Source organism: Corythoichthys intestinalis, unplaced genomic scaffold, assembly GCF_030265065.1.
Source record: "Corythoichthys intestinalis isolate RoL2023-P3 unplaced genomic scaffold, ASM3026506v1 HiC_scaffold_24, whole genome shotgun sequence".
In the NCBI taxonomy this organism is placed as follows: Eukaryota; Metazoa; Chordata; class Actinopteri; order Syngnathiformes; family Syngnathidae; genus Corythoichthys; species Corythoichthys intestinalis.
Genome location: NW_026651593.1, coordinates 75895 through 98539, shown reverse-complemented (window position 1 = coordinate 98539; position 22645 = coordinate 75895). Strand labels below are relative to the sequence as shown.

The window sequence follows — 22645 nt, the reverse complement described above, 5'->3', positions numbered from 1 at the left end:
TTTTCTTTGAAATTTTTTTTAAAAAATTTAATTCTTTTTTTTTTATTGAAACAACTTTTTTGATTGATGTAATTCTGCGTTTGGACCACATTTTGGCTAGGACATTTGTGTCTTTATTATTCAATCCAAAAATAAGTTGCTTCAAACAAAAAATGTATATTTTCAAAATAAAATCACTTCAATTAAAAAAAAAAAAAAAAAAAAAAAAACAATTGTAGAAAAAAAGGTTTGAATGTGAAAAAATATTTGAGACTCAGAAATTTACGCTTTATTTTTCATTGAAACTGTTTTCTTTGATCGAAGCAATCCTTTTTGTTTTTGAGCCATATTATGGGTAGGACATTTGTGTCCAAATTATTCAATCCCAATAAAAGTTGCTTCAATCAAAAAACTGTTTTTAATCAAAGAAAAAAAAAACTTTTGCAAAAATATTTTTTTGAAAAAAATTTTTTTTTTTAATTTTTATTTTTTAATTGACGTGTCACTTTTTTTTGAAAAGCAAAAAGTTTTAAACTTTTTTTTTTTTTTTTTTTTTTAGGTGGAAAAAGTTTTGAAGGCACTTTTTTTTTTTGAAGTGGAAAAAGTTTTGAAGGCACTTTTTTTCGGTTGAATCATTTAGACACGAAGATCCAACTTCAACGCTACTTCTGACATGTTTGAGTGGCAGGTGATTACGCCAATGGCATAAAAGCAGGAAGCAAAAATAATGGCCACCAGGGCTCCATCCAGCCATCGGACTCTGCTCGAGTCCAAGCCGAAAATAGGGCACCGGTACGGGGGTGTGACATCGGCATCTCACCGGTGTGCCGGCGATGGTACGGTGCCCTGTTGCGGCACACTGGCGGACCCTGATATCACTACCCCGGCGCGGAGGCCGGCTGTTGAGTAGACGGCCCGCGACTGACACGACACTCATTCAAAGCTGAAGCGACGGGGCTCCCGGCGCGGGCTACTGGGCAGGCTAGTGTCGGGCCACTCCCATACCGGCGCGTCGCGACACTGCGGTTGGACCCCGATTGCCAACCGTCACGTCAGGGCAGTGGGTGAAGTTCCCCTCTTGAATCACATTAAGCAGCAGCGCACCATACCAGCGCGGGCACTCCGGTCAGATGCCGATGTCACCCCCCCGTACCAGTGCCCTATTTTCGGCTTGGACTCGAGCAGAGTCCGATGGCTCGATGGAGCCCTGGTGGCCATTAGTCATTCTTTTATGCCATTGGTGTAGTCACCTGCCACTCAAACATGTCGGAAGTAGCGTTGAAGTCGTATCTTTGTGTCAAAATGATTCAATCAAAAAAAAAAGTGCCTTTAAGACCTTTTCCACTTCAAAAAGAAAAAAAGAAATGCGTTCAAAACTTTTTCCACTTTAAAAAAAAAGTTTTAAACTTTTTCCTTTAAAAAAAAAGTGACACGTCAATAAAAAAAAATATATATTTAAAAATATATATATTTTCAAAAAAATATATTTTTGCAAAAGGTTCTTTTTCTTTGATTAAAAATAAGTTTTTTTTTTTTATTAAAGCAACTTTTATTGGGATTGAATGATTTAGACACAAATGTCCTACCCACACTATGGCTCAAACACATTTCACATTTCTTTGCTTTTGTGTGCAGTGAAGGTCGAATAAATACTGCTCTGAAAGTTAGTCTTGATATGGGCAAGTAACCATTTGCCTCAGCTTAAGATGTCCTCGCAAATGGGTAAAGAAGTCTGCTTCTGAGCAGGGCTCCACAAAGTTGCACAACTGACGGTCAAATGCAGTTTCTCCACTTTTGCCTGCATCTTTTTGAGAGTGCCATGTCGATAGGTGTACTTTGAGTGCATTAAAAGATTTAAATGTGCAGAGGCAGTCCTTATGAAGACATGGGAGTAGGGATGTCCGAGTGTGGTATCCATGTTTTAAGCGGTAATGCTTAAGCAAGTAGGCTCTTTTCAGCAGAAAATGTGCAGTACTTGCAAGTCCACTGCATTAGAGAATACTGCTTTGGTTGACCTGAAAAGACATGATAATTTCAGCATTGAGAACTTGTTAGAAAAAAAAAAAGTTAAATTTTTTCTTAACAGTCACAAATTAAAATGTCCAATTATTTTTAATCACAAATTAAAATCTGCAATAAATTATTTTAATATTCACAAACTAAAATGTTTAACAATGAGTTATTTTTAAATTAACGTAATTGATTATTTTTGAACATTCAAATTGAGATGTACAATTAATTTCTTAATCCATCTGTAAAAACATTAATGCATGTTTGTTATCCCAACCCATGAAACAAATACAAATATCAAATGATTCATTGATCAGTGTATGAAACATACCTGTAATTGCTGAGACTGAGGTATGTGTGGACTTTTGACCATTTGCTTCAGCCTGATTGGGGGATGGTGAAAAAGAACACAAAATTAAGGCAACAATTTCAAAATATAGGCACATAAATGACCAACCTTAAACACACCAGGTTGTTATGGCGTCGAGTGTGATCTCTGCACTCTTTCTATCTGTATTCCTATATTAGGTTAGACCAAAGTTAAAGTGGTGAAATAACAGGGGGAAATGTGATCTAGTCCTCTGATTTTTGCGATTAATGCATTTTAAAACAATTTCAAATTATCAGTGCAGTTTGATCAAACATGGAGGGGGAGCACTGCACATGAAGAAAAGCAAATGGAAGGGCAGATGACAAACACTCTAAAGCAGGGGTCCCCAAACCTTTTCCTGTGAAGGCCACATGACTTTTCCCTTCTCTGATGAGGGGCCGGGTCAGTTTGTAACAGAAAAAGTGTGACGATTGCAGCAGTGCCTAAATGTGTTTTCAGAAAGCCATAATTAAATAACCCTTTCTGAATTCTTCTTGGAACAAAATAAAATAAAAATAATTATAACATAATATAATATCATATAATAATGAATAATAATAACACAATTAATTAAATAGATAATAACCAAATAACCCTGTCTGGGTTCTTCACAGAAAAAAGCCAGGAAATAATAACACTATGGGGGGGGGGGGGGGGGGGGGTTCAGGGGGCCGGACCAATTGTGGAGGCGGGCCGTGTCCGGCCGGCCCGCGGGCCGTAGTTTGGGGACCCCTGCTCCAACGCAAGAACCGATTACGTTGGCGCACATAAGGTCTGACTGTGCATTTAGCTCTTACCTGAGCCGAAATAGACAGGCTGAAGCTGACTTAATTCTAGCACTAACTCTGTAAATAAATCACTTTATCGACATTTCTAACATTTTTACGTGAGAAAGTAGCCGTTTAGATCCACAACGTGCAAATTCGGCGCTACTCAAGCTAGCCGTAGTGATTAAGGCACTTCCTGTTAGTTTCACAAAATAAAACACCCGCTAACGATAGAATTAGTGTTTTTATTTTTAAAACAGGAAGCGAACCTCCCCTCGGTCTACCTAACTTAAAACCGCTCGGTAACTGTTTTAAATCGGTTTTAAAAACCTCTCCCATCGCCTAAAAACGTTACGAGCCCCGTCTGTCAAGAATTCAAAACGCCGGCCGGCATAAAATGGGAGTCTACCATAAACTGTAGTCTACATTTGTTTCTGAAAATGATGAGGTTCCTGTCACGGTCATATAGCATGCTTGCTAGCGGTGATATTTGATGTAATTGACACTTCTCCTCCCTGGCAGCACACAGGCTACTACACTACAACAAGACAAATCGACGGTTTACAAAAGAGTAAAATATGTACTTACCAAATCAGTGTGCTGAGGACAAGTAAACCCACAATGGCGAAAATAACTGAGAAAGGTGTTGGAAAGAGCGCGAAAGTGGGCAGGGCAGATCTGCGCATGTCTGATAGAACGCCCAAAGGACACTGGGTACAAGAAATTATTTTTTCTAATTTGACTTAACTGGGATATATCAAGTTAAGCAAGTTCTCCAACCCCAAATTACTACTTACTTATTTAAAAGTAGTGTTCACAACAGGTTGATGAAAATTGAGTTTAGTTCACTTATCACGTTTAATTAATTTGAATGTTAGCATTTACAGTGTAGATCTCACTGTGAAAAGGCTTAAATGACTTTTTTAATTAAGTTTAATGATTGCGCTCAAACCAAATGTCCTAGAACGAAATTTTCAAATGTAACTACTAGAATGTGATACAATACACTATTGGGTGAAGTTTAGTTGACTTCTGCGCAGCGGTTTGGGAGTTAACATCAAAATTACATTTCTCGGCTATATCGCATAGATCTCACTGTGAAAAGGCTTAAATGGCTTTTTTGACATAAGTTTAATGATTGCGCTCAAACCAAATGTCCTAGAACGAAATTTTCAAATGTAACTACTAGAATGTGATACAATACACTATTGGGTGAAGTTTGGTTGACTTCTGCGCAGCGGTTTGGGAGTTAACATCAAAATTACATTTCTCGGCCATATCGCATAGATCTCACTGTGAAAAGGCTTAAATGGCTTTTTTGACCTAAGTTTGAGGATTGCGCTCAAATCAAATGTCCTATAACCAAATTTCCACATGTAACTACTAGATTGTGATACAATACACTAATGGGTGAAGTTTGGTTGACTTCTGCGCAGCGGTTTGGGAGTTAACATCAAAATTACATTTCTCGGCCATATCGCATAGATCTCACTGTGAAAAGGCTTAAATGACTTTTTTAATTAAGTTTGATGATTGCGTTCAAACAAAATGTCCTAGAACAAAATTTTCAAATGTAACTACTAGATTGTGATACAATACACTATTGGGTGAAGTTTGGTTGACTTCTGCGCAGCGGTTTGGGAGTTAACATCAAAATTACATTTCTCGGCCATATCGCATAGATCTCACTGTGAAAAGGCTTAAATGGATTTTTTGACCTAAGTTTGAGGATTGCGCTCAAATCAAATGTCCTAGAACCAAATTTCCACATGTAACTACGAGATTGTGATACAATACACTAATGGGTGAAGTTTGGTTTACTTCTGCGCAGCGGTTTGGGAGTTAACATCAAAATTACATTTCTCGGCCATATCGCATAGATCTCACTGTGAAAAGGCTTAAATGGCTTTTTTGACCTAAGTTTAATAATTGCGCTCAAACCAAATGTCCTAGAACGAAATTTTCAAATGTAACTACTAGAATGTGATACAATACACTATTGGGTGAAGTTTGGTTGACTTCTGCGCAGCGGTTTGGGAGTTAACATCAAAATTACATTTCTCGGCCATATCGCATAGATCTCACTGTGAAAAGGCTTAAATGGCTTTTTTGACCTAAGTTTGAGGATTGCGCTCAAATCAAATGTCCTAGAACCAAATTTCCACATGTAACTACTAGATTGTGATACAATACACTAATGGGTGAAGTTTGGTTGACTTCTGCGCAGCGGTTTTGGAGTTAACATCAAAATTACATTTCTCGGCCATATCGCATAGATCTCACTGTGAAAAGGCTTAAATGGCTTTTTTGACCTAAGTTTGAGGATTGCGCTCAAATCAAATGTCCTATAACCAAATTTCCACATGTAACTACTAGATTGTGATACAATACACTAATGGGTGAAGTTTGGTTGACTTCTGCGCAGCGGTTTGGGAGTGAACATCAAAATTACATTTCTCGGCCATATCGCATAGATCTCACTGTGAAAAGGCTTAAATGACTTTTTTAATTAAGTTTGATGATTGCGCTCAAACAAAATGTCCTAGAACAAAATTTTCAAATGTAACTACTAGATTGTGATACAATACACTATTGGGTGAAGTTTGGTTGACTTCTGCGCAGCGGTTTGGGAGTTAACATCAAAATTACATTTCTCGGCCATATCGCATAGATCTCACTGTGAAAAGGCTTAAATGGCTTTTTTGACCTAAGTTTGAGGATTGCACTCAAATCAAATGTCCTAGAACCAAATTTCCACATGTAACTACTAGATTGTGATACAATACACTAATGGGTGAAGTTTGGTTGACTTCTGCGCAGCGGTTTGGGAGTTAACATCAAAATTACATTTCTCGGCCATATCGCATAGATCTCACTGTGAAAAGGCTTAAATGACTTTTTTAATTAAGTTTGATGATTGCGCTCAAACAAAATTTCCTAGAACAAAATTTTCAAATGTAACTACTAGATTGTGATACAATACACTATTGGGTGAAGTTTGGTTGACTTCTGCGCAGCGGTTTGGGAGTTAACATCAAAATTACATTTCTCGGCCATATCGCATAGATCTCACTGTGAAAAGGCTTAAATGACTTTTTTAATTAAGTTTGATGATTGCGTTCAAAAAAAATGTCCTAGAACAAAATTTTCAAATGTAACTACTAGATTGTGATACAATACACTATTGGGTGAAGTTTGGTTGACTTCTGCGCAGCGGTTTGGGAGTTAAAATCAAAATTACATTTCTCGGCCATATCGCATAGATCTCACTGTGAAAAGGCTTAAATGGCTTTTTTGACCTAAGTTTAATAATTGCGCTCAAACCAAATGTCCTAGAACGAAATTTTCAAATGTAACTACTAGAATGTGATACAATACACTATTGGGTGAAGTTTGGTTGACTTCTGCGCAGCGGTTTGGGAGTTAACATCAAAATTACATTTCTCGGCCATATCGCATAGATCTCACTGTGAAAAGGCTTAAATGGCTTTTTTGACCTAAGTTTGAGGATTGCGCTCAAATCAAATGTCCTAGAACCAAATTTCCACATGTAACTACTAGATTGTGATACAATAAACTAATAGGTGAAGTTTGGTTGACTTCTGCGCAGCGGTTTGGGAGTTAACATCAAAATTACATTTCTCGGCCATATCGCATAGATCTCACTGTGAAAAGGCTTAAATGACTTTTTTAATTAAGTTTGATGATTGCGCTCAAACAAAATTTCCTAGAACAAAATTTTCAAATGTAACTACTAGATTGTGATACAATACACTATTGGGTGAAGTTTGGTTGACTTCTGCGCAGCGGTTTGGGAGTTAACAGCAAAATTACATTTCTCGGCCATATCGCATAGATCTCACTGTGAAAAGGCTTAAATGGCTTTTTTGACCTAAGTTTGAGGATTGCGCTCAAATCAAATGTCCTATAACCAAATTTCCACATGTAACTACTAGATTGTGATACAATACACTAATGGGTGAAGTTTGGTTGACTTCTGCGCAGCGGTTTGGGAGTTAACATCAAAATTACATTTCTCGGCCATATCGCATAGATCTCACTGTGAAAAGGCTTAAATGACTTTTTTAATTAAGTTTGATGATTGCGTTCAAACAAAATGTCCTAGAACAAAATTTTCAAATGTAACTACTAGATTGTGATACAATACACTATTGGGTGAAGTTTGGTTGACTTCTGCGCAGCGGTTTGGGAGTTAACATCAAAATTACATTTCTCGGCCATATCGCATAGATCTCACTGTGAAAAGGCTTAAATGGATTTTTTGACCTAAGTTTGAGGATTGCGCTCAAATCAAATGTCCTAGAACCAAATTTCCACATGTAACTACGAGATTGTGATACAATACACTAATGGGTGAAGTTTGGTTTACTTCTGCGCAGCGGTTTGGGAGTTAACATCAAAATTACATTTCTCGGCCATATCGCATAGATCTCACTGTGAAAAGGCTTAAATGGCTTTTTTGACCTAAGTTTAATAATTGCGCTCAAACCAAATGTCCTAGAACGAAATTTTCAAATGTAACTACTAGAATGTGATACAATACACTATTGGGTGAAGTTTGGTTGACTTCTGCGCAGCGGTTTGGGAGTTAACATCAAAATTACATTTCTCGGCCATATCGCATAGATCTCACTGTGAAAAGGCTTAAATGGCTTTTTTGACCTAAGTTTGAGGATTGCGCTCAAATCAAATGTCCTAGAACCAAATTTCCACATGTAACTACTAGATTGTGATACAATACACTAATGGGTGAAGTTTGGTTGACTTCTGCGCAGCGGTTTTGGAGTTAACATCAAAATTACATTTCTCGGCCATATCGCATAGATCTCACTGTGAAAAGGCTTAAATGGCTTTTTTGACCTAAGTTTGAGGATTGCGCTCAAATCAAATGTCCTATAACCAAATTTCCACATGTAACTACTAGATTGTGATACAATACACTAATGGGTGAAGTTTGGTTGACTTCTGCGCAGCGGTTTGGGAGTGAACATCAAAATTACATTTCTCGGCCATATCGCATAGATCTCACTGTGAAAAGGCTTAAATGACTTTTTTAATTAAGTTTGATGATTGCGCTCAAACAAAATGTCCTAGAACAAAATTTTCAAATGTAACTACTAGATTGTGATACAATACACTATTGGGTGAAGTTTGGTTGACTTCTGCGCAGCGGTTTGGGAGTTAACATCAAAATTACATTTCTCGGCCATATCGCATAAATCTCACTGTGAAAAGGCTTAAATGGCTTTTTTGACCTAAGTTTGAGGATTGCGCTCAAATCAAATGTCCTAGAACCAAATTTCTACATGTAACTACTAGATTGTGATACAATACACTAATGGGTGAAGTTTGGTTTACTTCTGCGCAGCGGTTTGGGAGTTAACATCAAAATTACATTTCTCGGCCATATCGCATAGATCTCACTGTGAAAAGGCTTAAATGGCTTTTTTGACCTAAGTTTAATAATTGCGCTCAAACCAAATGTCCTAGAACGAAATTTTCAAATGTAACTACTAGAATGTGATACAATACACTATTGGGTGAAGTTTAGTTGACTTCTGCGCAGCGGTTTGGGAGTTAACATCAAAATTACATTTCTCGGCCATATCGCATAGATCTCACTGTGAAAAGGCTTAAATGGCTTTTTTGACCTAAGTTTGAGGATTGCGCTCAAACAAAATGTCCTAGAACAAAATTTTCAAATGTAACTACTAGATTGTGATACAATACACTATTGGGTGAAGTTTGGTTGACTTCTGCGCAGCGGTTTGGGAGTTAACATCAAAATTACATTTCTCGGCCATATCGCATAGATCTCACTGTGAAAAGGCTTAAATGGCTTTTTTGACCTAAGTTTGAGGATTGCACTCAAATCAAATGTCCTAGAACCAAATTTCCACATGTAACTACTAGATTGTGATACAATACACTAATGGGTGAAGTTTGGTTGACTTCTGCGCAGCGGTTTGGGAGTTAACATCAAAATTACATTTCTCGGCCATATCGCATAGATCTCACTGTGAAAAGGCTTAAATGACTTTTTTAATTAAGTTTGATGATTGCGCTCAAACAAAATTTCCTAGAACAAAATTTTCAAATGTAACTACTAGATTGTGATACAATACACTATTGGGTGAAGTTTGGTTGACTTCTGCGCAGCGGTTTGGGAGTTAACAGCAAAATTACATTTCTCGGCCATATCGCATAGATCTCACTGTGAAAAGGCTTAAATGGCTTTTTTGACCTAAGTTTGAGGATTGCGCTCAAATCAAATGTCCTATAACCAAATTTCCACATGTAACTACTAGATTGTGATACAATACACTAATGGGTGAAGTTTGGTTGACTTCTGCGCAGCGGTTTGGGAGTTAACATCAAAATTACATTTCTCGGCCATATCGCATAGATCTCACTGTGAAAAGGCTTAAATGACTTTTTTAATTAAGTTTGATGATTGCGTTCAAACAAAATGTCCTAGAACAAAATTTTCAAATGTAACTACTAGATTGTGATACAATACACTATTGGGTGAAGTTTGGTTGACTTCTGCGCAGCGGTTTGGGAGTTAACATCAAAATTACATTTCTCGGCCATATCGCATAGATCTCACTGTGAAAAGGCTTAAATGGATTTTTTGACCTAAGTTTGAGGATTGCGCTCAAATCAAATGTCCTAGAACCAAATTTCCACATGTAACTACGAGATTGTGATACAATACACTAATGGGTGAAGTTTGGTTTACTTCTGCGCAGCGGTTTGGGAGTTAACATCAAAATTACATTTCTCGGCCATATCGCATAGATCTCACTGTGAAAAGGCTTAAATGGCTTTTTTGACCTAAGTTTAATAATTGCGCTCAAACCAAATGTCCTAGAACGAAATTTTCAAATGTAACTACTAGAATGTGATACAATACACTATTGGGTGAAGTTTGGTTGACTTCTGCGCAGCGGTTTGGGAGTTAACATCAAAATTACATTTCTCGGCCATATCGCATAGATCTCACTGTGAAAAGGCTTAAATGGCTTTTTTGACCTAAGTTTGAGGATTGCGCTCAAATCAAATGTCCTAGAACCAAATTTCCACATGTAACTACTAGATTGTGATACAATACACTAATGGGTGAAGTTTGGTTGACTTCTGCGCAGCGGTTTTGGAGTTAACATCAAAATTACATTTCTCGGCCATATCGCATAGATCTCACTGTGAAAAGGCTTAAATGGCTTTTTTGACCTAAGTTTGAGGATTGCGCTCAAATCAAATGTCCTATAACCAAATTTCCACATGTAACTACTAGATTGTGATACAATACACTAATGGGTGAAGTTTGGTTGACTTCTGCGCAGCGGTTTGGGAGTGAACATCAAAATTACATTTCTCGGCCATATCGCATAGATCTCACTGTGAAAAGGCTTAAATGACTTTTTTAATTAAGTTTGATGATTGCGCTCAAACAAAATGTCCTAGAACAAAATTTTCAAATGTAACTACTAGATTGTGATACAATACACTATTGGGTGAAGTTTGGTTGACTTCTGCGCAGCGGTTTGGGAGTTAACATCAAAATTACATTTCTCGGCCATATCGCATAAATCTCACTGTGAAAAGGCTTAAATGGCTTTTTTGACCTAAGTTTGAGGATTGCGCTCAAATCAAATGTCCTAGAACCAAATTTCTACATGTAACTACTAGATTGTGATACAATACACTAATGGGTGAAGTTTGGTTTACTTCTGCGCAGCGGTTTGGGAGTTAACATCAAAATTACATTTCTCGGCCATATCGCATAGATCTCACTGTGAAAAGGCTTAAATGGCTTTTTTGACCTAAGTTTAATAATTGCGCTCAAACCAAATGTCCTAGAACGAAATTTTCAAATGTAACTACTAGAATGTGATACAATACACTATTGGGTGAAGTTTAGTTGACTTCTGCGCAGCGGTTTGGGAGTTAACATCAAAATTACATTTCTCGGCCATATCGCATAGATCTCACTGTGAAAAGGCTTAAATGGCTTTTTTGACCTAAGTTTGAGGATTGCGCTCAAACAAAATGTCCTAGAACAAAATTTTCAAATGTAACTACTAGATTGTGATACAATACACTATTGGGTGAAGTTTGGTTGACTTCTGCGCAGCGGTTTGGGAGTTAACATCAAAATTACATTTCTCGGCCATATCGCATAGATCTCACTGTGAAAAGGCTTAAATGGCTTTTTTGACCTAAGTTTGAGGATTGCACTCAAATCAAATGTCCTAGAACCAAATTTCCACATGTAACTACTAGATTGTGATACAATACACTAATGGGTGAAGTTTGGTTGACTTCTGCGCAGCGGTTTGGGAGTTAACATCAAAATTACATTTCTCGGCCATATCGCATAGATCTCACTGTGAAAAGGCTTAAATGACTTTTTTAATTAAGTTTGATGATTGCGCTCAAACAAAATTTCCTAGAACAAAATTTTCAAATGTAACTACTAGATTGTGATACAATACACTATTGGGTGAAGTTTGGTTGACTTCTGCGCAGCGGTTTGGGAGTTAACATCAAAATTACATTTCTCGGCCATATCGCATAGATCTCACTGTGAAAAGGCTTAAATGACTTTTTTAATTAAGTTTGATGATTGCGTTCAAAAAAAATGTCCTAGAACAAAATTTTCAAATGTAACTACTAGATTGTGATACAATACACTATTGGGTGAAGTTTGGTTGACTTCTGCGCAGCGGTTTGGGAGTTAAAATCAAAATTACATTTCTCGGCCATATCGCATAGATCTCACTGTGAAAAGGCTTAAATGGCTTTTTTGACCTAAGTTTAATAATTGCGCTCAAACCAAATGTCCTAGAACGAAATTTTCAAATGTAACTACTAGAATGTGATACAATACACTATTGGGTGAAGTTTGGTTGACTTCTGCGCAGCGGTTTGGGAGTTAACATCAAAATTACATTTCTCGGCCATATCGCATAGATCTCACTGTGAAAAGGCTTAAATGGCTTTTTTGACCTAAGTTTGAGGATTGCGCTCAAATCAAATGTCCTAGAACCAAATTTCCACATGTAACTACTAGATTGTGATACAATAAACTAATAGGTGAAGTTTGGTTGACTTCTGCGCAGCGGTTTGGGAGTTAACATCAAAATTACATTTCTCGGCCATATCGCATAGATCTCACTGTGAAAAGGCTTAAATGGCTTTTTTGACCTAAGTTTGAGGATTGCGCTCAAATCAAATGTCCTAGAACCAAATTTCCACATGTAACTACTAGATTGTGATACAATAAACTAATAGGTGAAGTTTGGTTGACTTCTGCGCAGCGGTTTGGGAGTTAACATCAAAATTACATTTCTCGGCCATATCGCATAGATCTCACTGTGAAAAGGCTTAAATGACTTTTTTAATTAAGTTTGATGATTGCGCTCAAACAAAATTTCCTAGAACAAAATTTTCAAATGTAACTACTAGATTGTGATACAATACACTATTGGGTGAAGTTTGGTTGACTTCTGCGCAGCGGTTTGGGAGTTAACAGCAAAATTACATTTCTCGGCCATATCGCATAGATCTCACTGTGAAAAGGCTTAAATGACTTTTTTAATTAAGTTTGATGATTGCCTTCAAACAAAATGTCCTAGAACAAAATTTTCAAATGTAACTACTAGATTGTGATACAATACACTATTGGGTGAAGTTTGGTTGACTTCTGCGCAGCGGTTTGGGAGTTAACATCAAAATTACATTTCTCGGCCATATCGCATAGATCTCACTGTGAAAAGGCTTAAATGGCTTTTTTGACCTAAGTTTGAGGATTGCGCTCAAATCAAATGTCCTATAACCAAATTTCCACATGTAACTACTAGATTGTGATACAATACACTAATGGGTGAAGTTTGGTTGACTTCTGCGCAGCGGTTTGGGAGTGAACATCAAAATTACATTTCTCGGCCATATCGCATAGATCTCACTGTGAAAAGGCTTAAATGACTTTTTTAATTAAGTTTGATGATTGCGCTCAAACAAAATGTCCTAGAACAAAATTTTCAAATGTAACTATTAGATTGTGATACAATACACTATTGGGTGAAGTTTGGTTGACTTCTGCGCAGCGGTTTGGGAGTTAACATCAAAATTACATTTCTCGGCCATATCGCATAGATCTCACTGTGAAAAGGCTTAAATGGCTTTTTTGACCTAAGTTTGAGGATTGCACTCAAATCAAATGTCCTAGAACCAAATTTCCACATGTAACTACTAGATTGTGATACAATACACTAATGGGTGAAGTTTGGTTGACTTCTGCGCAGCGGTTTGGGAGTTAACATCAAAATTACATTTCTCGGCCATATCGCATAGATCTCACTGTGAAAAGGCTTAAATGGCTTTTTTGACCTAAGTTTGAGGATTGCGCTCAAATCAAATGTCCTAGAACCAAATTTCCACATGTAACTACTAGATTGTGATACAATAAACTAATAGGTGAAGTTTGGTTGACTTCTGCGCAGCGGTTTGGGAGTTAACATCAAAATTACATTTCTCGGCCATATCGCATAGATCTCACTGTGAAAAGGCTTAAATGACTTTTTTAATTAAGTTTGATGATTGCGCTCAAACAAAATTTCCTAGAACAAAATTTTCAAATGTAACTACTAGATTGTGATACAATACACTATTGGGTGAAGTTTGGTTGACTTCTGCGCAGCGGTTTGGGAGTTAACAGCAAAATTACATTTCTCGGCCATATCGCATAGATCTCACTGTGAAAAGGCTTAAATGACTTTTTTAATTAAGTTTGATGATTGCCTTCAAACAAAATGTCCTAGAACAAAATTTTCAAATGTAACTACTAGATTGTGATACAATACACTATTGGGTGAAGTTTGGTTGACTTCTGCGCAGCGGTTTGGGAGTTAACATCAAAATTACATTTCTCGGCCATATCGCATAGATCTCACTGTGAAAAGGCTTAAATGGCTTTTTTGACCTAAGTTTGAGGATTGCGCTCAAATCAAATGTCCTATAACCAAATTTCCACATGTAACTACTAGATTGTGATACAATACACTAATGGGTGAAGTTTGGTTGACTTCTGCGCAGCGGTTTGGGAGTGAACATCAAAATTACATTTCTCGGCCATATCGCATAGATCTCACTGTGAAAAGGCTTAAATGACTTTTTTAATTAAGTTTGATGATTGCGCTCAAACAAAATGTCCTAGAACAAAATTTTCAAATGTAACTATTAGATTGTGATACAATACACTATTGGGTGAAGTTTGGTTGACTTCTGCGCAGCGGTTTGGGAGTTAACATCAAAATTACATTTCTCGGCCATATCGCATAGATCTCACTGTGAAAAGGCTTAAATGGCTTTTTTGACCTAAGTTTGAGGATTGCACTCAAATCAAATGTCCTAGAACCAAATTTCCACATGTAACTACTAGATTGTGATACAATACACTAATGGGTGAAGTTTGGTTGACTTCTGCGCAGCGGTTTGGGAGTTAACATCAAAATTACATTTCTCGGCCATATCGCATAGATCTCACTGTGAAAAGGCTTAAATGGCTTTTTTGACCTAAGTTTGAGGATTGCGCTCAAATCAAATGTCCTAGAACCAAATTTCCACATGTAACTACTAGATTGTGATACAATAAACTAATAGGTGAAGTTTGGTTGACTTCTGCGCAGCGGTTTGGGAGTTAACATCAAAATTACATTTCTCGGCCATATCGCATAGATCTCACTGTGAAAAGGCTTAAATGACTTTTTTAATTAAGTTTGATGATTGCGCTCAAACAAAATTTCCTAGAACAAAATTTTCAAATGTAACTACTAGATTGTGATACAATACACTATTGGGTGAAGTTTGGTTGACTTCTGCGCAGCGGTTTGGGAGTTAACAGCAAAATTACATTTCTCGGCCATATCGCATAGATCTCACTGTGAAAAGGCTTAAATGACTTTTTTAATTAAGTTTGATGATTGCCTTCAAACAAAATGTCCTAGAACAAAATTTTCAAATGTAACTACTAGATTGTGATACAATACACTATTGGGTGAAGTTTGGTTGACTTCTGCGCAGCGGTTTGGGAGTTAACATCAAAATTACATTTCTCGGCCATATCGCATAGATCTCACTGTGAAAAGGCTTAAATGGCTTTTTTGACCTAAGTTTGAGGATTGCGCTCAAATCAAATGTCCTATAACCAAATTTCCACATGTAACTACTAGATTGTGATACAATACACTAATGGGTGAAGTTTGGTTGACTTCTGCGCAGCGGTTTGGGAGTGAACATCAAAATTACATTTCTCGGCCATATCGCATAGATCTCACTGTGAAAAGGCTTAAATGACTTTTTTAATTAAGTTTGATGATTGCGCTCAAACAAAATGTCCTAGAACAAAATTTTCAAATGTAACTATTAGATTGTGATACAATACACTATTGGGTGAAGTTTGGTTGACTTCTGCGCAGCGGTTTGGGAGTTAACATCAAAATTACATTTCTCGGCCATATCGCATAGATCTCACTGTGAAAAGGCTTAAATGGCTTTTTTGACCTAAGTTTGAGGATTGCACTCAAATCAAATGTCCTAGAACCAAATTTCCACATGTAACTACTAGATTGTGATACAATACACTAATGGGTGAAGTTTGGTTGACTTCTGCGCAGCGGTTTGGGAGTTAACATCAAAATTACATTTCTCGGCCATATCGCATAGATCTCACTGTGAAAAGGCTTAAATGACTTTTTTAATTAAGTTTGATGATTGCGCTCAAACAAAATTTCCTAGAACAAAATTTTCAAATGTAACTACTAGATTGTGATACAATACACTATTGGGTGAAGTTTGGTTGACTTCTGCGCAGCGGTTTGGGAGTTAACATCAAAATTACATTTCTCGGCCATATCGCATAGATCTCACTGTGAAAAGGCTTAAATGACTTTTTTAATTAAGTTTGATGATTGCGTTCAAAAAAAATTTCCTAGAACAAAATTTTCAAATGTAACTACTAGATTGTGATACAATACACTATTGGGTGAAGTTTGGTTGACTTCTGCGCAGCGGTTTGGGAGTTAACATCAAAATTACATTTCTCGGCCATATCGCATAGATCTCACTGTGAAAAGGCTTAAATGACTTTTTTAATTAAGTTTGATGATTGCGTTCAAAAAAAATGTCCTAGAACAAAATTTTCAAATGTAACTACTAGATTGTGATACAATACACTATTGGGTGAAGTTTGGTTGACTTCTGCGCAGCGGTTTGGGAGTTAAAATCAAAATTACATTTCTCGGCCATATCGCATAGATCTCACTGTGAAAAGGCTTAAATGGCTTTTTTGACCTAAGTTTAATAATTGCGCTCAAACCAAATGTCCTAGAACGAAATTTTCAAATGTAACTACTAGAATGTGATACGATACACTATTGGGTGAAGTTTGGTTGACTTCTGCGCAGCGGTTTGGGAGTTAACATCAAAATTACATTTCTCGGCCATATCGCATAGATCTCACTGTGAAAAGGCTTAAATGGCTTTTTTGACCTAAGTTTGAGGATTGCGCTCAAATCAAATGTCCTAGAACCAAATTTCCACATGTAACTACTAGATTGTGATACAATACACTAATAGGTGAAGTTTGGTTGACTTCTGCGCAGCGGTTTGGGAGTTAACATCAAAATTACATTTCTCGGCCATATCGCATAGATCTCACTGTGAAAAGGCTTAAATGACTTTTTTAATTAAGTTTGATGATTGCGCTCAAACAAAATTTCCTAGAACAAAATTTTCAAATGTAACTACTAGATTGTGATACAATACACTATTGGGTGAAGTTTGGTTGACTTCTGCGCAGCGGTTTGGGAGTTAACAGCAAAATTACATTTCTCGGCCATATCGCATAGATCTCACTGTGAAAAGGCTTAAATGGCTTTTTTGACCTAAGTTTGAGGATTGCGCTCAAATCAAATGTCCTAGAACCAAATTTCCACATGTAACTACTAGATTGTGATACAATACACTAATGGTTGAAGTTTGGTTGACTTCTGCGCAGCGGTTTGGGAGTGAACATCAAAATTACATTTCTCGGCCATATCGCATAGATCTCACTGTGAAAAGGCTTAAATGACTTTTTTTAATTAAGTTTGAAGATTGCGCTCAAACCAAATGTCCTAGAACTAAATTTTCAAATGTAACTACTAGATTATGATAAAATACACTATTTGGTGAAGTTTGGTTTACTTCTGCGCAGCGGTTTGGGAGTTAACATCAAAATTACATTTCTCGGCCATATCGCATAGATCTCACTGTGAAAAGGCTTAAATGGCTTTTTTGACCTAAGTTTGAGGATTGCGCTCAAATCAAATGTGCTAGAACTAAATTTCCAAATGTAACTACTAGATTCTGATAAAATACACTATTGGGTGAAGTTTGGTTGACTTCTGCGCAGCGGTTTGGGAGTTAACATCAAAATTACATTTCTCGGCCATATCGCATAGATCTCACTGTGAAAAGGCTTAAATGACTTTTTTAATTAAGTTTAATAATTGCGCTCAAACCAAATGTCCTAGAACGAAATTTTCAAATGTAACTACTAGAATGTGATACAATACACTATTGGGTGAAGTTTGGTTGACTTCTGCGCAGCGGTTTGGGAGTTAACATCAAAATTACATTTCTCGGCCATATCGCATAGATCTCACTGTGAAAAGGCTTAAATGGCTTTTTTGACCTAAGTTTGAGGATTGCGCTCAAATCAAATGTCCTAGAACCAAATTTCCACATGTAACTACTAGATTGTGATACAATACACTAATAGGTGAAGTTTGGTTGACTTCTGCGCAGCGGTTTGGGAGTTAACATCAAAATTACATTTCTCGGCCATATCGCATAGATCTCACTGTGAAAAGGCTTAAATGGCTTTTTTGACCTAAGTTTGAGGATTGCGCTCAAATCAAATGTCCAATAACCAAATTTCCACATGTAACTACTAGATTGTGATACAATACACTAATGGGTGAAGTTTGGTTGACTTCTGCGCAGCGGTTTGGGAGTTAACAGCAAAATTACATTTCTCGGCCATATCGCATAGATCTCACTGTGAAAAGGCTTAAATGACTTTTTTAATTAAGTTTGATGATTGCGTTCAAACAAAATGTCCTAGAACAAAATTTTCAAATGTAACTACTAGATTGTGATACAATACACTATTGGGTGAAGTTTGGTTGACTTCTGCGCAGCGGTTTGGGAGTTAACATCAAAATTACATTTCTCGGCCATATCGCATAGATCTCACTGTGAAAAGGCTTAAATGGCTTTTTTGACCTAAGTTTGAGGATTGCGCTCAAATCAAATGTCCTAGAACCTAATTTCCACATGTAACTACTAGATTGTGATACAATACACTAATGGGTGAAGTTTGGTTTACTTCTGCGCAGCGGTTTGGGAGTTAACATCAAAATTACATTTCTCGGCCATATCGCATAGATCTCACTGTGAAAAGGCTTAAATGGCTTTTTTGACCTAAGTTTAATGATTGCGCTCAAACCAAATGTCCTAGAACGAAATTTTCAAATGTAACTACAAGAATGTGATACAATACACTATTGGGTGAAGTTTGGTTGACTTCTGCGCAGCGGTTTGGGAGTTAACATCAAAATTACATTTCTCGGCCATATCGCATAGATCTCACTGTGAAAAGGCTTAAATGGCTTTTTTGACCTAAGTTTGAGGATTGCGCTCAAATCAAATGTCCTAGAACCAAATTTCCACATGTAACTACTAGATTGTGATACAATACACTAATAGGTGAAGTTTGGTTGACTTCTGCGCAGCGGTTTGGGAGTTAACATCAAAATTACATTTCTCGGCCATATCGCATAGATCTCACTGTGAAAAGGCTTAAATGACTTTTTTAATTAAGTTTGATGATTGCGTTCAAACAAAATGTCCTAGAACAAAATTTTCAAATGTAACTACTAGATTGTGATACAATACACTATTGGGTGAAGTTTGGTTGACTTCTGCGCAGCGGTTTGGGAGTTAACATCAAAATTACATTTCTCGGCCATATCGCATAGATCTCACTGTGAAAAGGCTTAAATGGCTTTTTTGACCTAAGTTTGAGGATTGCGCTCAAATCAAATGTCCTAGAACCATATTTCCACATGTAATTACTAGATTATGATACAATACACTAATGGGTGAAGTTTGGTTGACTTCTGCGCAGCGGTTTGGGAGTTAACATCAAAATTACATTTCTCGGCCATATCGCATAGATCTCACTGTGAAAAGGCTTAAATGACTTTTTCAATGAAGTTTAATGATTGCGCTCAAACAAAATGTCCTAGAACAAAATTTTCAAATGTAACTACTAGATTGTGATACAATACACTATTGGGTGAAGTTTAGTTGACTTCTGCGCAGCGGTTTGGGAGTTAACATCAAAATTACATTTCTCGGCCATATCGCATAGATCTCACTGTGAAAAGGCTTAAATGGCTTTTTTGACCTAAGTTTGAGGATTGCGCTCAAATCAAATGTCCTAGAACCAAATTTCCACATGTAACTACTAGATTGTGATACAATACACTAATGGTTGAAGTTTGGTTGACTTCTGCGCAGCGGTTTGGGAGTGAACATCAAAATTACATTTCTCGGCCATATCGCATAGATCTCACTGTGAAAAGGCTTAAATGACTTTTTTTAATTAAGTTTGATGATTGCGCTCAAACAAAATTTCCTAGAACAAAATTTTCAAATGTAACTACTAGATTGTGATACAATACACTATTGGGTGAAGTTTGGTTGACTTCTGCGCAGCGGTTTGGGAGTTAACATCAAAATTACATTTCTCGGCCATATCGCATAGATCTCACTGTGAAAAGGCTTAAATGACTTTTTTAATTAAGTTTGATGATTGCGTTCAAACAAAATGTCCTAGAACAAAATTTTCAAATGTAACTACTAGATTGTGATACAATACACTATTGGGTGAAGTTTGGTTGACTTCTGCGCAGCGGTTTGGGAGTTAACATCAAAATTACATTTCTCGGCCATATCGCATAGATCTCACTGTGAAAAGGCTTAAATGACTTTTTTAATTAAGTTTGATGATTGCGCTCAAACAAAATTTCCTAGAACCAAATTTCCACATGTAACTACTAGATTGTGATACAATACACTAATGGGTGAAGTTTGGTTTACTTCTGCGCAGCGGTTTGGGAGTTAACATCAAAATTACATTTCTCGGCCATATCGCATAGATCTCACTGTGAAAAGGCTTAAATGGCTTTTTTGACCTAAGTTTAATAATTGCGCTCAAACCAAATGTCCTAGAACGAAATTTTCAAATGTAACTACTAGAATGTGATACAATACACTATTGGGTGAAGTTTGGTTGACTTCTGCGCAGCGGTTTGGGAGTTAACATCAAAATTACATTTCTCGGCCATATCGCATAGATCTCACTGTGAAAAGGCTTAAATGGCTTTTTTGACCTAAGTTTGAGGATTGCGCTCAAATCAAATGTCCTAGAACCAAATTTCCACATGTAACTACTAGATTGTGATACAATACACTAATGGGTGAAGTTTGGTTGACTTCTGCGCAGCGGTTTTGGAGTTAACATCAAAATTACATTTCTCGGCCATATCGCATAGATCTCACTGTGAAAAGGCTTAAATGGCTTTTTTGACCTAAGTTTGAGGATTGCGCTCAAATCAAATGTCCTATAACCAAATTTCCACATGTAACTACTAGATTGTGATACAATACACTAATGGGTGAAGTTTGGTTGACTTCTGCGCAGCGGTTTGGGAGTGAACATCAAAATTACATTTCTCGGCCATATCGCATAGATCTCACTGTGAAAAGGCTTAAATGGCTTTTTTGACCTAAGTTTAATGATTGCGCTCAAACCAAATGTCCTAGAACGAAATTTTCAAATGTAACTACTAGAATGTGATACAATACACTATTGGGTGAAGTTTGGTTGACTTCTGCGCAGCGGTTTGGGAGTTAACATCAAAATTACATTTCTCGGCCATATCGCATAGATCTCACTGTGAAAAGGCTTAAATGGCTTTTTTGACCTAAGTTTGAGGATTGCGCTCAAATCAAATGTCCTAGAACCAAATTTCCACATGTAACTACTAGATTGTGATACAATACACTAATAGGTGAAGTTTGGTTGACTTCTGCGCAGCGGTTTGGGAGTTAACATCAAAATTACATTTCTCGGCCATATCGCATAGATCTCACTGTGAAAAGGCTTAAATGGCTTTTTTGACCTAAGTTTGAGGATTGCGCTCAAATCAAATGTCCTAGAACCAAATTTCCACATGTAACTACTAGATTGTGATACAATACACTAATAGGTGAAGTTTGGTTGACTTCTGCGCAGCGGTTTGGGAGTTAACATCAAAATTACATTTCTCGGCCATATCGCATAGATCTCACTGTGAAAAGGCTTAAATGGCTTTTTTGACCTAAGTTTGAGGATTGCGCTCAAATCAAATGTCCAATAACCAAATTTCCACATGTAACTACTAGATTGTGATACAATACACTAATGGGTGAAGTTTGGTTGACTTCTGCGCAGCGGTTTGGGAGTTAACATCAAAATTACATTTCTCGGCCATATCGCATAGATCTCACTGTGAAAAGGCTTAAATGGCTTTTTTGACCTAAGTTTGAGGATTGCGCTCAAATCAAATGTCCTAGAACCAAATTTCCACATGTAATTACTAGATTATGATACAATACACTAATGGGTGAAGTTTGGTTGACTTCTGCGCAGCGGTTTGGGAGTTAACATCAAAATTACATTTCTCGGCCATATCGCATAGATCTCACTGTGAAAAGGCTTAAATGACTTTTTTAATTAAGTTTAATGATTGCGCTCAAACAAAATGTCCTAGAACAAAATTTTCAAATGTAACTACTAGATTGTGATACAATACACTATTGGGTGAAGTTTGGTTGACTTCTGCGCAGCGGTTTGGGAGTTAACATCAAAATTACATTTCTCGGCCATATCGCATAGATCTCACTGTGAAAAGGCTTAAATGGCTTTTTTGACCTAAGTTTGAGGATTGCGCTCAAATCAAATGTCCTAGAACCTAATTTCCACATGTAACTACTAGATTGTGATACAATACACTAATGGGTGAAGTTTGGTTTACTTCTGCGCAGCGGTTTGGGAGTTAACATCAAAATTACATTTCTCGGCCATATCGCATAGATCTCACTGTGAAAAGGCTTAAATGGCTTTTTTGACCTAAGTTTAATGATTGCGCTCAAACCAAATGTCCTAGAACGAAATTTTCAAATGTAACTACAAGAATGTGATACAATACACTATTGGGTGAAGTTTGGTTGACTTCTGCGCAGCGGTTTGGGAGTTAACATCAAAATTACATTTCTCGGCCATATCGCATAGATCTCACTGTGAAAAGGCTTAAATGACTTTTTTAATTAAGTTTAACCC

At 37.0% G+C, this 22645-nt stretch overlaps 1 long non-coding RNA gene across 2 annotated transcripts; it reads right to left on the bottom strand.

Moving 5' to 3' along the window:
- Nucleotides 1-1414: 1414 nt before the first annotated feature.
- LOC130911285 (uncharacterized) lies at nt 1415-3969 on the bottom strand. 2 transcript variants are annotated; one of them, XR_009061997.1, is made up of 3 exons: nt 3715-3969; nt 2321-2802; nt 1415-1994 (listed from the first exon to the last, which is right to left on the bottom strand). It is a non-coding gene; the product is annotated as an uncharacterized LOC130911285 (long non-coding RNA). The 2 variants fall into 2 exon arrangements; XR_009061998.1 differs by having other exon boundaries at nt 1418-1994; nt 2321-2508; nt 3157-3969.
- Nucleotides 3970-22645: the final 18676 nt, after the last annotated feature.